This window comes from Choristoneura fumiferana, chromosome 10 (genome assembly GCF_025370935.1).
Source record: "Choristoneura fumiferana chromosome 10, NRCan_CFum_1, whole genome shotgun sequence".
NCBI classification, from domain to species: domain Eukaryota; kingdom Metazoa; phylum Arthropoda; class Insecta; order Lepidoptera; family Tortricidae; genus Choristoneura; species Choristoneura fumiferana.
Genome location: NC_133481.1, coordinates 20,911,916 through 20,924,950, shown reverse-complemented (window position 1 = coordinate 20,924,950; position 13,035 = coordinate 20,911,916). Strand labels below are relative to the sequence as shown.

At 40.9% G+C, this 13,035-nt stretch overlaps 1 pseudogene; it reads right to left on the bottom strand.

Annotated features, from left to right (window-relative positions):
• The window catches only part of LOC141431787 (uncharacterized), an 87,602-nt pseudogene extending 75,071 nt beyond the window's left edge, over window positions 1–12,531 (bottom strand).
• Window positions 12,532–13,035: the final 504 nt, after the last annotated feature.

Here is a 13,035-nt window from a genome sequence, read left to right as displayed (position 1 = left end):
GGTCAGTTGGTAGTTTGCACCAGCACTGGCACTGCATAGTGCATACCAACGGCAATATTCTGCTAAAGAGTAGCTGTCAAAGGATAGCTCGATAGGTATATAGTTAATACCTAGGTTAGTATTAAGGTTGTTTGGGAGCGAAGCGGTTTGTGTGGCGGCCGTCGCCGCCAAGGCCCCGGGTATCGGCGGCTGCGCCACAAAAACATAATTAGATAATTCCCGCGACATTCAAGCCGCCGCGGGCGTTCAACAATAGTCCTTATACACTCACCGTTAAGGTCGAGCACCATCTGTGTATTGTAGTAGCTGCGAACGTCGCCGCGCGCCGACACTGTAACAACGGACAACTGTTAAGAACTTCTGTATGATTAGGTATTGTGTCTTTGTCGTTTATAACAGGAGTGATAAGGATGTAACGATCAAAACGCATAAGACAAATTGATCATGTTAGTAGAGGCTTCGTGCTTTATCGGAACTCTTGCTTTTAAGGAAAATAGTTACAAATATATCTAATGTAATCTGTGTTAGTCGTGTCTGAAGTCATAGCTCGTAGAATAGGTTATTACGCAACCAGGCGATTTAATTTGCATATCTTAAAACATCAGAGACCTTATTTTTAACCCTTAATTTGCAAAGAGGGGTGTTATAAATTTGACCGCATACAGACAGACACACACACTAAGTTTCATTAATATCGGTTCAACCGTTTTTTAGAAATTGAACTTTGAAATTACAATGTCAAGGGTTAACTTTTTTAAGTTAGTTAAGTTAATTTCTTCTAGACACAGTGGCCCAACTCTTAGGTGCTGTTACATATATAATTAAGAATTAAAAAAATATATCAGGCGCACCAAAATAGTAAAAAAAGGTATAACGCGATATTGGGACGTTTTATTTTTATGTCCGTTATTCTCGTGAACCCGTTATTTGTCTATATTTCTCATTTTTATCTTCACCCAGGTACAAACACACGCGCGTGCTCTCACACTTTCGCATATTTTTGTCGTATTAATTTTTCATTAGTATTAATTTCAATACAACTCTATTAACATTTATAACGGAAGGGATAACAAAAAACTTGATGCGTCATTCCGCCGGCTTAACTGTAGCACTCAGAAACCCCTCATGTGTCCGAGTTTAAATGTTAACGGCAACACTTCAATTAAAAGTCATGGCGGTCAGGTGCGAGTCGGGCACATGTAAACAAGACGAACGACATGACATTTGTAGTCATCCTAACGGTTCAGATGTCATCCTAGTTCAGCTAATCCTGTTAAGATTGTAGGTAAACGCTTGGTGTGTCGATGGCTTGATCTTGAAAATAACACATATAATATGTAAGACAATAGATTTTTATCCGAATTTTATTACTAGCTTTTGCCCGCGGCTTCGCCCGCGTGAGTTCGGTTATCGCGCGCTGTCCCTCGAGAACTGTGCATTTCTCCCGGATAAAAAATAGCCTCTGTCACTCCTGGCCCTTAAACTATCTTTATGCAAAAAATCACGTCGATCCGTCGCTCCGTTTCGACGTGAAAGACGGACAAACATTTATAATAGGTATTAATATGGATTTAATTTAATTTTATTATTTACCTATGTATAAATTACATTATTATACAGTTTAGCTTTTTTTATCAAATAGCTGGCAAACAAGCAGGCGGGTCACCTGATAGTAAGTGATCACCGCCGCCCATGGACACCTACAGCATTATTAGTACTGCGGTTGCGTTACCGGTGTAAAAGGGGGAGGGGGGACTCCCACTCACCGTACGAAACACAGTAGCTAAATTACTATTTCACGCCGGTATACTGTGGGAGTGTGTTACTAATAACCCGGTCGAGCCGGCCCATTCGTACTGCAGCCAGCAAGTGGTTACAGTGAAGCTCTACCACAATGAAATTAATGAATTAGCTATCTATAATTACAGGACTCGAGATACAGCTGTGACAGACATACAAACGAACAGCGAAGCGACAGTAATAGAGTTCCGTTTGTCACCTTTCAGGTAATCCTAAAACTGGTAAAACAACGACTCAATCGTCTAATTTAATTATACATTTAGCAATGTTGTTACTTATTAGACCATAACTTACAGTACAGATGGCGGCAGATTTGTATGTAGGACCGCGTATGTAAACTCTTAATTGCACACAAAATTTTAAAATAAAAGTACAGATTAAGGGAGAAAAACGTGCACAGGATAACAAATCCCTAATAACCAATTCTACTAGAATTTAACGAAAATATTAACTCATCACACTACTATGCTCTAACTGCTACGCGGGGCAGGGGGCGATTCTTTAAATCATAACCATTTAAATATTCAAAAATAGTATAAATCTGTATATTGCTGTTGCTTCAATGAAATATCCGACCAGTTCAAAATATTAATTAGACTTGTAATTTTGTACTACTCTACTCGTATTTCAAAGTCAGCACTTTTCACCTTTCGAATGGCACTTTCGAGTGTGATTTCAAAATAGGTCCCGGGTGCGCGAGCGCAGCTGCCGACACGCGCTTTGCCCGCGAGCGGGTGGGCGGCTCCTCGCCAATCTGACCTAATGGAATACCAACTGTACTGCCATAAATTATGCCAACGTCCACTCGCCATCAGCTGCACCGCTCTATCTCTCTAAATCATATTTAGTCTCAAGACTCCTGACTTTTTTTTAAATGTATTGCTTACCTAAGTCCGTCTACGAGTTGAATTATTTAAATTATTTGTACTGTATGAGCGTATGAGGGACCCCGAAAAAGCTTTGGTTTCGTAGACTCAGCTGTGCCGTCATATAGCGGCAGCAATAAAGCGTCGAATGACGTCACTAGAACTTGTCTATGTAAACAAAATGGCGCGGTTTCCCAGAGAGCGGTAATCTAAAATTTAACACATTGTTTTTTTATTAATAACGTAATTAGATTTAATCGTGCGCTCGACAAAACTATTACTTCATAAGTCAGGAAACCTTTATTTGTTTTTATTTGTGTTTCGTTTTGACATTTACCTACCACCGCAAGAAACATGTAAAACATTTAAAGAGGGTTGTTACTTTATACATTGCATGAATTAAATGTACATGATTTATATTCTAACATACCTACGTACTTAATTACGTATACCGTGGTATAAACATAGTAACTACTCGTATGATTAAACGTTAAAACATAAATTACTCTTCTTTACCGGGTGGGCCCTTTAACAGGAGCAAATAAGTAATTAAAGCAAAGATCGAACTCGTCAAAACGAACGACATTAGTTCAGCGACTTTTAAAAATATTTAGTATTTTTATTTATTACACTGTAAAGTTTATTCGAAGAAGCAATGTACAAATATTTTTGATATTTATAGCGTGACAGGCGACGTATATAGGCTCTAGGATTACGTATATTGATAATAAAATAACTAACGCTTTTTAATTTGTATGAAAAAGGGAAAAACTAAAGACGCAATTATTTTTAGAAGTCTCTTAACTAATGTCGTTCAGTTTGATGAGTACGATGTGTTTTAATTATTGCTCCTGTTGAGGCCCACCCGGTATACTTCGGTATAAATATAGGCATGACTATAGTACTGTAAGCGGTGGACGAATCGGGGCGAGTTCGGAAGTTCCAAGCGGCCGTGGTACTTATCTAAAAGATCACATTTCTTCTACTCCCTTTGAAATAAAACCCAGCCCTGAAACTTCACGATCCAGTTTAAATCAAGCACAAAGAAGCTGTCGTGCGTACGTATGTATTTTTAATGTTTTTCGGAAATAAAAAAACAATACGATGCGGTCGAGGATTTCTGAAATATATTATCGTCGAAATTGATCGCCGGTTGGGTGTAAGTTATAAATGTTTTTTATCTCGGTAATATCTTTTTATTTATCGTAGGATTAGAATAAATTAGTCTCGGGTATCTTGTCCGAACCACAAGCGGCGTCTAATCAAAACTATTAATTATACCTAGTACTCGTAAACACGCCGATAGCGATATGGCTTGTGACTCAAATTCTTTTAAATTTGCCTATCGAGTTAGTGAAAAGATAACACGGTGAACATTATAAATCAAAAAACAAATTGATTAAGCATTTAAGATTTTATTTACGAACGTAGAACTAAACGGGATCGTTACAATTTACCCACTCAAAGCATGCTTTGCTGAGACCGGCACCCATTGTCAAGGTGTAGACCTATTTTGTACTTAATTATAATATGCTTATTTTGTATCCACTTGTTTGGCAATAAAGAGTTTTATTATTATTATTATTTTGTTTTTAACTTTTCGTTATCTCTCCTATTAGGAGGTAAAATATTGCACGGGCCTAAGCCAAGTGCTTTAAAATATGTACCAAGCTAATTTCTAATTGTAACTTGGTTTATTATTATTATTATTAAATCGTAATCAAGCTGGCGCAACATACCTAATACCGAGAAAATTTTATCGGAATTGTTATGAGTAACTTAAGTTAAAATTGCTTAGTTAAAAGTGTTAGATTAGATAGATTAGATTTCAATGAGACATTTATGCGACCGCTTTCTTGAGCATGCAGACTGTACCGGAGGCTTTGTCTTGAGTGTTCGTCATCTCTACCGCTAATGAGGCATCGTTCAGTGGCGTAACAACTGGATTCCCACCGGACTGCCTTATTTTTAGAGGTGACCTCAGTACATACATACGCAGTATAAATGCGAGGTGTTGCATTCGGATCGTCTTGCGAAAATGTTCGCTCCATGTTACTAGTTGGTAAAGACCTTTAAGGGTAGTAATGGATGGTTAAGACGCAGTCCGAGTGACCCTTCCGCGGCTCGTGTGTCGCGCGCGCCGGACGGCGGCGGTGCGCCGGCGACGACCCTCCGCCGGTGAAAAATTAAAGGGTCACTCGCTCCCCCGGGCCCCGACCAGCGACGTATTGCCGAACTTTTCAAGGGCTATTACTTAAGCTTTAGTCGCCAGTTTGGAATTGAATAGAAAAGGAGGTTTAGAAAAAATTTAAAAGGAGCCATGGTCCGCCACCGCGACCGGAGCTAACGCGGTGCCTCCAGTTCGTGGGAGGCCGCGCCGGACTGTGACGGAGACGTCCACGAAAAAACTCATCGCGAGTGCGACGGTTTTAATCTGAAGTTGGACGATGCTCTGTTGCTCCGAGGCGGTCCTTGCCTTATCAGACAGCATCGCATTAAGCGTAGGGAAATAAATGAGGCAGCGGGATAGTTTCTATTTAAAGTGGGGTCAGGTCAGCCCCCCCCCTCGCGGTGGCAGTAAATCGCGCGCGTGAAATAGTGCGCCGGCCGGCGGATAATCCCCCGCTCCCGCGGGACGCACCTCCTCGCTGCTCCATAAATCGTCCCCATTTGGCTAACCCGCGAATCAAAGAAAGGTAATTCACAATGTTTAAATCCAATTTGAGAAAGAAAGAGCGAGGGCGCCCTCCCCGCGCGGCGGGAATGTAAATGCGCGCTAACTCCGACAAACCGTTTACTGTTATCGCGTCCGGCCGCCGCGTGATTCGGCGTCGCCGGCGAGGGCGACTCCGCCAACTATGAACGTGATTTACCTACGCGAGCGACGACGCCGGTGTTGACGACTCTCCAACGTGATAACTTACTTACAACAAGCGTGGCAGAAAAACTTCATAAGTGCCTATTGATTAAATAAGCTATTGCAAGGATAAAAAGTACAGATCGATCGGACCAAATTCGATAGCCACGAGAGGCACGGCGGCGAGTGCGCCACATATAAGCGATTGATTAGCGGATTCCTCCAGTTTTTGCCGAGCATACAGGAGCTTTATCAGTTACAATAATTTGTGTTAACACGAAATCGCGTGAGTCAGCGAGCATGCCTAACGACATGCTAATCGCGCGACTGACGACTTTATTACAAACATTTTGAGCAAAAACACGAGGATTTTCTCCTAGACAAGTGAGCGGCGAACGTTTTGCGGAGCCGTGTCTATCGCGAGTGGATTATCTCTTAGACGCGGTGTCGTTGACCGGCTGGTTAATTAGGCGCCCCGCCCAGCCTCCCCGCGCACATGGCCGACACAAACATTGCCCCACATCCGAAAATCGATACCCCGTAACGGGAGCACGTTCAATGTTAACACTTGTCTCGGCCGCACGCCACGCGGCGCGGAGGGCAACAACACGCAACACCTCGCGCGACGCTCCGAGCAGGTTGGGGGTTGAGATTATTGGCAGCGGAAGGACTGGTCGCGGCTTCTTGTTTATTATGATACGAGCCGATGTCATAGCAACAGCAGCGCCGAGCCCGCGCGCCGCCGAGTCAGTAGCATCGTCCACTTCTTTTATTGATGCGACGTAATGATTCCTGATAAGTGCATCGACTTTGTTGTGACTAGGCGCTACGCTTTAGTATGTTATCAGTAGTGCTCAGATCACTTTGAGTTATCTATGAATTCTATTAATATATACTTCTGTGATGTAAGTCATTTGAATGCTAGAGAATAGAAACTACCGGCAGTTTTTGCAGTAAAACTATCAATATATTGAAAGCACTAGCCTGTTGTACGTTTTTTGTACGGAAGGAAACTTGTGTAAAATTTTGCTCGAAGTTTCGTACGAACATACCAGTAAATTAACTTGCGTGCTATGTTCTGCTGCATTTTGCAAACATGCGTATTTGCAGCATTAATATCCAGAGTTTAAATATTTTCATTCGCACGATAAGACTGATATTAACGACATCGGTGCTGCAATGTTCTTCATAAAACTACTTTATTTGCAAAGTCGGTCAGAAGTGTGAAGTTTTGATTTAATGTATGTACGCAAGCATTTATATTTATTTATAAGTTTATTGCCTCAAATAAAACAAGCTCATTATACTAATATTTAAATTGCCTCGTCAGTAATAAAAATAAATCACAGCAGTAAAGTAACCACCGCCAGGCTCCACGCCACCACTTTTGGCAACGTCACTCACCTCCGAATACAACCTTAATAATTATAATTAGCCATCGTATAAATTAGCCCGAATGTTGTAACGTCAAAAACTAAAAATACCTCACAATAATTGAATAAACAAACAGAAATAATAATTACGTGCTTAATGTAATGAACATTAATAATACAGCGGGTGAGTTAAGGCTGCGATGTGTATCGTAATTTGGAACGCGGCGAATCTGCATAAGCATGAAATTAATTAGACAGATATAATGAGAGATTAAGGTATTCAAAATAATTCTGGGCCGCACGCACTCCCGGACTCGCCTCGCGCCCTCGTTCGTCTGACTGTACCACAGAATAACTTATAGTCTTATAGTACAAGTATACAATGAACACGGTCCGCCGAGACCGCAGGCAATTAACAAACTGCTGATTAGGTTTACAGATAGTAACCGATCCGCTTTTCCAAATTACAAAGTAATATGATGCAATGGAATAAACTGATGCAGCGTTTCTGTAAGTGAGTGTACGCATCAAGATAATAGAACAGCCATTTGAGTGCCATCCTTTAATAATAAAGCAGCGCTATAAGATGAGTGTTTTTCCGGGATATTTTAAAGCTACTCGTATGTTGCCAACCACTTTGTTTCGACTGAAAAAATTGTCAAAACGTTTATTTATTCCGTAAGTAGCCTACAAAGGGCTCACATTACATGCCACTTTTTTATACTTGGTAGGTAGTATAACAAAGGTAGTATAAAAGACTCTTTCGGAAAGACCATCATTGCCAAGAGAATGTTATAGCCTATTCATAAGTGCTTGTTATAGCCTAAATTGAATAAAGATATTTTGACTTTGACTTTGACTTTGAATGCGTCGCAAGAAACTTGAAAATGAGTGACTGATATACGGTCAACGATGACAGGATTGCACAACGATGAATCTGATTCTAATCTAGCTGTAACTCTTGACGCCTCAACGTTACAACCATCGGTGACGCAGCAAAACAAAAAACATAACCTTCAGATACAAAAAATGTAATTTTAATGCAAAAAGATGTAAACGACGTGATTGTACATATTTGTGGCTTCTGCGGTCATTTTAACTTTGTTTAGACTACGGAATCCTTCGTTATGCGTGCTCCGACTCGAGCTAGGCGGACTTTTTACAAATACTCACTGAGCGTGAGTCCTAGACAGGTAAGTGTTAAAATAATATTTACAAGCTTTAGCCCGCGGCTTCGCTCGCGTGGAATTCGGTTTTCGCGCGCTGTTCCCTCGGGAACTCTGCATTTTTCCGGGATAAAAAGTAGCCTATGTCACTCTCTGACTTATAAACTATCTCTTTGCCAAATATCACGTCAATCCGTAGCTCCGTTTTAACGTGAACGAGGGACACACAAACAAATACACACACGTATTAGTATGGATATTATGTATATTAAATAGCAGTAGATTAAACATTTGCCGCTCATTTCAAAGTCAAAGTCAAAGTCAAAATATCTTTATTCAATTTAGGCTATAACAAGCACTTATGAATGTCAAAAAAAATCTACCACCGGTTCGGAATTTATTTAAATATACTGAAAATAACACATTGAAAGAACAAGATACGAGCGAAAAACAATATCACTCCTTGCAGTCGGGTAAAAAAAAGAAAATTTGCCAATAACGTAAACTATGTAATGTGTTTTTCTCAAAAATGTCCGTAAAAGTTGACATTATTCTTTACATATCAGAAGGTGAAATGCATAGTTTATGGTCAGCGAAAAATTAAAAAGTTAAAAAGATTGCAGGCGCGCTAGCTCGACAATAATGAATTAGCGCGCCTGCAATCAGTCACATTTTTTTTAAAGTTAAAAAGGCCATGGAAATGTTGGCACAAGTCGTATACAGCCAAGTCTAATGGCCGTATCAGATATTTTGTTGGAACTCCGGACTTTTTCTATTGGGTCTGAAATAGCTTGTGGTGTTTTCGGTGGAAAAATACACCTGCAGTTTATTTTTAATGAAAAAAAGCGGGAAAGCATAAGAAAAATATTGGAATAAAATTAAATTTTAGAATTTATCTTGAGAAAAAGTTTATTCTATTTCAGAATTATTCACCATTTTTGAGAAAAGCTTTATATTAGTCTCGGCTGGAATAGCAATTGCTGGCTTCGTATTAGTTAAACGGACTCGCAAGCTCGTCCGTTTAATACTCATACTCAGCCAGCAATTGCCTACTTCCAGGCCACGACAATAATCTACTATTATCCTTGTAATTTGTCTTTGCTCGAATAACTTGTGTAATTTTATTAGACATTATTAGGGACCGGATTATATTAGCATTTCTTAGACATTTATACGTTGCGATTGAATATAACCTAGTATATTCCCTTCTAAAGTAATAACCTAACCTAACTTTGTCACTTCAAAGTTCAATATCTCAAAAACGGCTGAACCGATTTTGATAAAACATATCTAAGTACCATCGCTAGAAAACCTGCTTTCAATTAAAAAAACCGCATTCAAATCAGTTCACCCGTTTAAGAGCTACGGTGCCACATACGGACAGACACACACACAGACACACAGCGGTCAAACTTATAACACCCCTCTTTTTGCGTCAGGGGTTAAAAAAATAATTAGTCAAGTATCTTCAAGAAAAATATGTAATGTTACTACCCCTAACTAAGTTCATAGTACAATTTAATTAAAATACCTCACCACCACACTTGCTTCGCAGAACTACCTATTAGGCTTTTAGTTTCTGTTAGAAAAATAACCTCATTCGCACTCTATCATTATCCGGGTACCGCCTGCTGCCCCGTTAAGGCCGTAAAAAAGCGAGCACTAGGAAACTGCTGTTAGAGGTAGAAAGTAACCCTGCTAAAATTATTTAATTAAACACATGAAACAATACGTGTGAAATGTAGAGAGAAAGTCATAATGCGAAAAGCGGAGACAATTTGATGTCTACGTTACCTTAATCTTTGATTATGATCACATTTTAAAATCGACATGTTTATGTAGTTAAAAGACTAACTTAAGAATGTCGAATATGACAGTTGTGGGCAGTGGATTGGGGCGTACGTGTATGTAATGCCGAATCACAATTAGCACAGGTGCGGGTTGCGTGCGCGGCGTAAAGATCACGCCGCTCCCAGGCGCGCGCGCAGCGGCTGCGCCGAGCGGCCGGCGCGGCGTGACCTAACCACCCGTAAAGACAAACACACCACACTCCCATTAATGACATTATTACACCCAAATTACCCGCTAATGGTGGAAAGTAGCTACGCTTCGATTACATTACCGTCAGCGGCCAATTCAATTGTTATTTTAATATAATTTAATGTGAACGTGACAACGATGTCATTATAAATCCATTGTGCGATGGAGATGCGAGGCTACACTAATCCTGGGTACGTTTCTATTCATTATCACCTGTTATTTAAGGAGACGGAGTACGGTTCAGTGTTTTAATGAATAAACCGTGAGCGAGTGTCACAATGTCTGCTGCAACAACAAATAATAAGAGTACAAAGAGGGTCCCGATGTAAAAAACGTGTTTTTTTATAATTTTTGCCCGATTATAATAATGGGAATTGTACGGTGTGGTACGAAACTCTTCATGTGCGATTCCGACTCGCACTTGGCTGGTTTTCATAAACAACGATTATAAGTAGGTATTACGTATCTAAATATATCATTGATTATGTTCCTTACACTGAAAGCCTTACATTTCGCCAACGATGCGTCCCCTTTAATATATACTCCAAGTTGAACCATTATTTTAATGTAACTGTTATTTAATTAAGTACCTAGGTACAGGTGACCAAGTAGATACTAGACATTTTTATAACAATATCTACAGGACAGAGGAGAGGACGAGAAGATGTTTTGATAAAAAATACGATTTTAGGCCATTATCTTCACTGATAAAGAAATGTGTAGGTTAACTTTAGGTACTTATAGAACTACATTTGCAATGCATTTATGTACTCATAAATAAATAAATAAACTAATCAATAATTAGCTCCGTGATTAAAAAGTGAATATGTAATTAAAAAAGTTAATATCGCCATTATGTTTTCTTATGACCTTATCCAGATAGATAATATCTAATTTAAAAAAAATAAGTATAATAAATAAAAAATGTAGTAGGTACATATGCTACCTATGCTTGTTTATCTTAACCTCAGAACAAAAGAAAGTACATTTTGTTTTCGTCTGAAGATGCAAACATTGTGTCAATTTAATTTTGTATCACACTTAACATTCTCGTAGCCAGATGTAAGGCACCTAATCATAACGTTATTTGTCAGCACCGTCCAGTAAATTGAAAAGCTCTCAGCCCGTAAATCCGCGCCATTCAATTACGCCCCGAAGACAGCCAATATAAATTAGAGCCCTTTCCCTATCCAAACAGAAAAGCAACACTCCACACACAATAGGAGGTGAAGTGCAGGGCGCGTTAGAAGCGCGACAAAGAGTTAATATTATTTGGGCGCCATCGCCGACGCCGGGGGAGCGCCCGCCATCGCCACCTGACCCCGCGTTACTTCTGATAAAGGATTATGTCCAAACGACTTGTTGACGTTTTTTATGTCCAGATATTTGCAGCAATATTGACAGGGTCGCCCGGCGACAGCCCGGTTAATTATTGCCCCTACGGTTGGCGATGTCGTTTATTGCTAGTTATTTTTGGGGTACGTATTGAATCGAGGGAAATTTAATAACTGTGGTTTGTAAACAATCGCGATTTTGTTTTGGCTTTGTGTACGTGATGTCAGCTTAGGGTATATTAAATTAATGTCAATATTAATGCAGTTTTAATTAGGTGTCATTATAGTTTCATTTGGTTTTTTAGTTTAAATATGCCATTTTTTTATTCGTAATTTTTCATATAAAATTATTAGTCGCGTTATTGTTGTTTGTTTGAGTAGGTAAACATAGAAATAAATTGACCACTACATTATTTTCTAGATTTTACAGGTTGTTGAGTCGATGCCATTGCTGTAAATAAATAATGTTGTAGCTATTTTTTGCGGTTCTACGGGAATGTCACTGTCTGATTTGACGTGTAGATTAAAAGATATCTAACTCTAGTTTATTATTTCAAAATTCTACATACAGACGAGTACCTACATATGTCGTTCATTTCATCATACGGATATGTCGTAATAGCCAGACGAATTTTAATTTTGTGTATGATTTGAAATTAACCCCTAAACGTAGGCATTATATTATCAGCACCTATCCGGCTGCCTGCCAAGCGGCAGGTGGCGCGAGACGGGCCGCGGTTTAGCGCAACATACCTGCCAGCGTCACGGGCGACGTGTCGGACATAACTACTTTAAATTTGTAAACGAGCGGATTATAAGTGATAACTGACAGGCGGCCCCGGAGCACTGGGGCCGGGGTCGGGGTCGGGGTTCAGCACTGGAGGGGCACTGCACTAGCACTCTAGCACTGACCGTGGTCGGGCGGCGCGGGCGGCCAGGCCGGCAGGTCGCGCAGGCGCATGGAGCAGTCGAGCGGCTGGTCGCAGGCCAGCGCGGGCATGGCGCGGGCGCCGGTCGGGGGTCGCGCCGTGGCGGCGCGGGTCCGGGGTCGCGGCGCCAAAGGGTCGCGCGGGCGAGCGTCCGCCCACAGAGCGCGTCGGCGAGGCACTGCCGCGCGGCGCCCGCTTTTTTCCCGAGGTTTTTTTCTTGCGCGGGCGGGGGCGGGGCGCGCCCGGCCAATGGCGGCCGGAGCCCCCCCGCCGGCCCCCGCACCCGCCCCGCGCTTATTTACGTGCCGTATATTAAAAGGGTTTTCCGCGTGCCGTTATGGATTTTCCTTCGCGAGGCGTTTTACATACGCTCCCCCCCCCTGCCCCCACACCGGACCTGCCACGCCGGCCGCCAGGACCAAACCTGAACGTTGCTTGCGCCAGGCAAAGTTTACCTGCTTACTTGTCTCGACATTGTTTTAACATTTAATTCGAGCCACTTGTTTCTGATTAGAGACGACGTTAGTTCGATCGGTTAAGCCTGCATAATAAGAGGTACAAATTTTGTTAATAAATCTTAAGATGCTGCGTAACTATACCTGTTTATTTAATGTCAACATTACCAGTTAGCACGATATCGTAATTTTATTGTTATTAAGTATGACTTTTG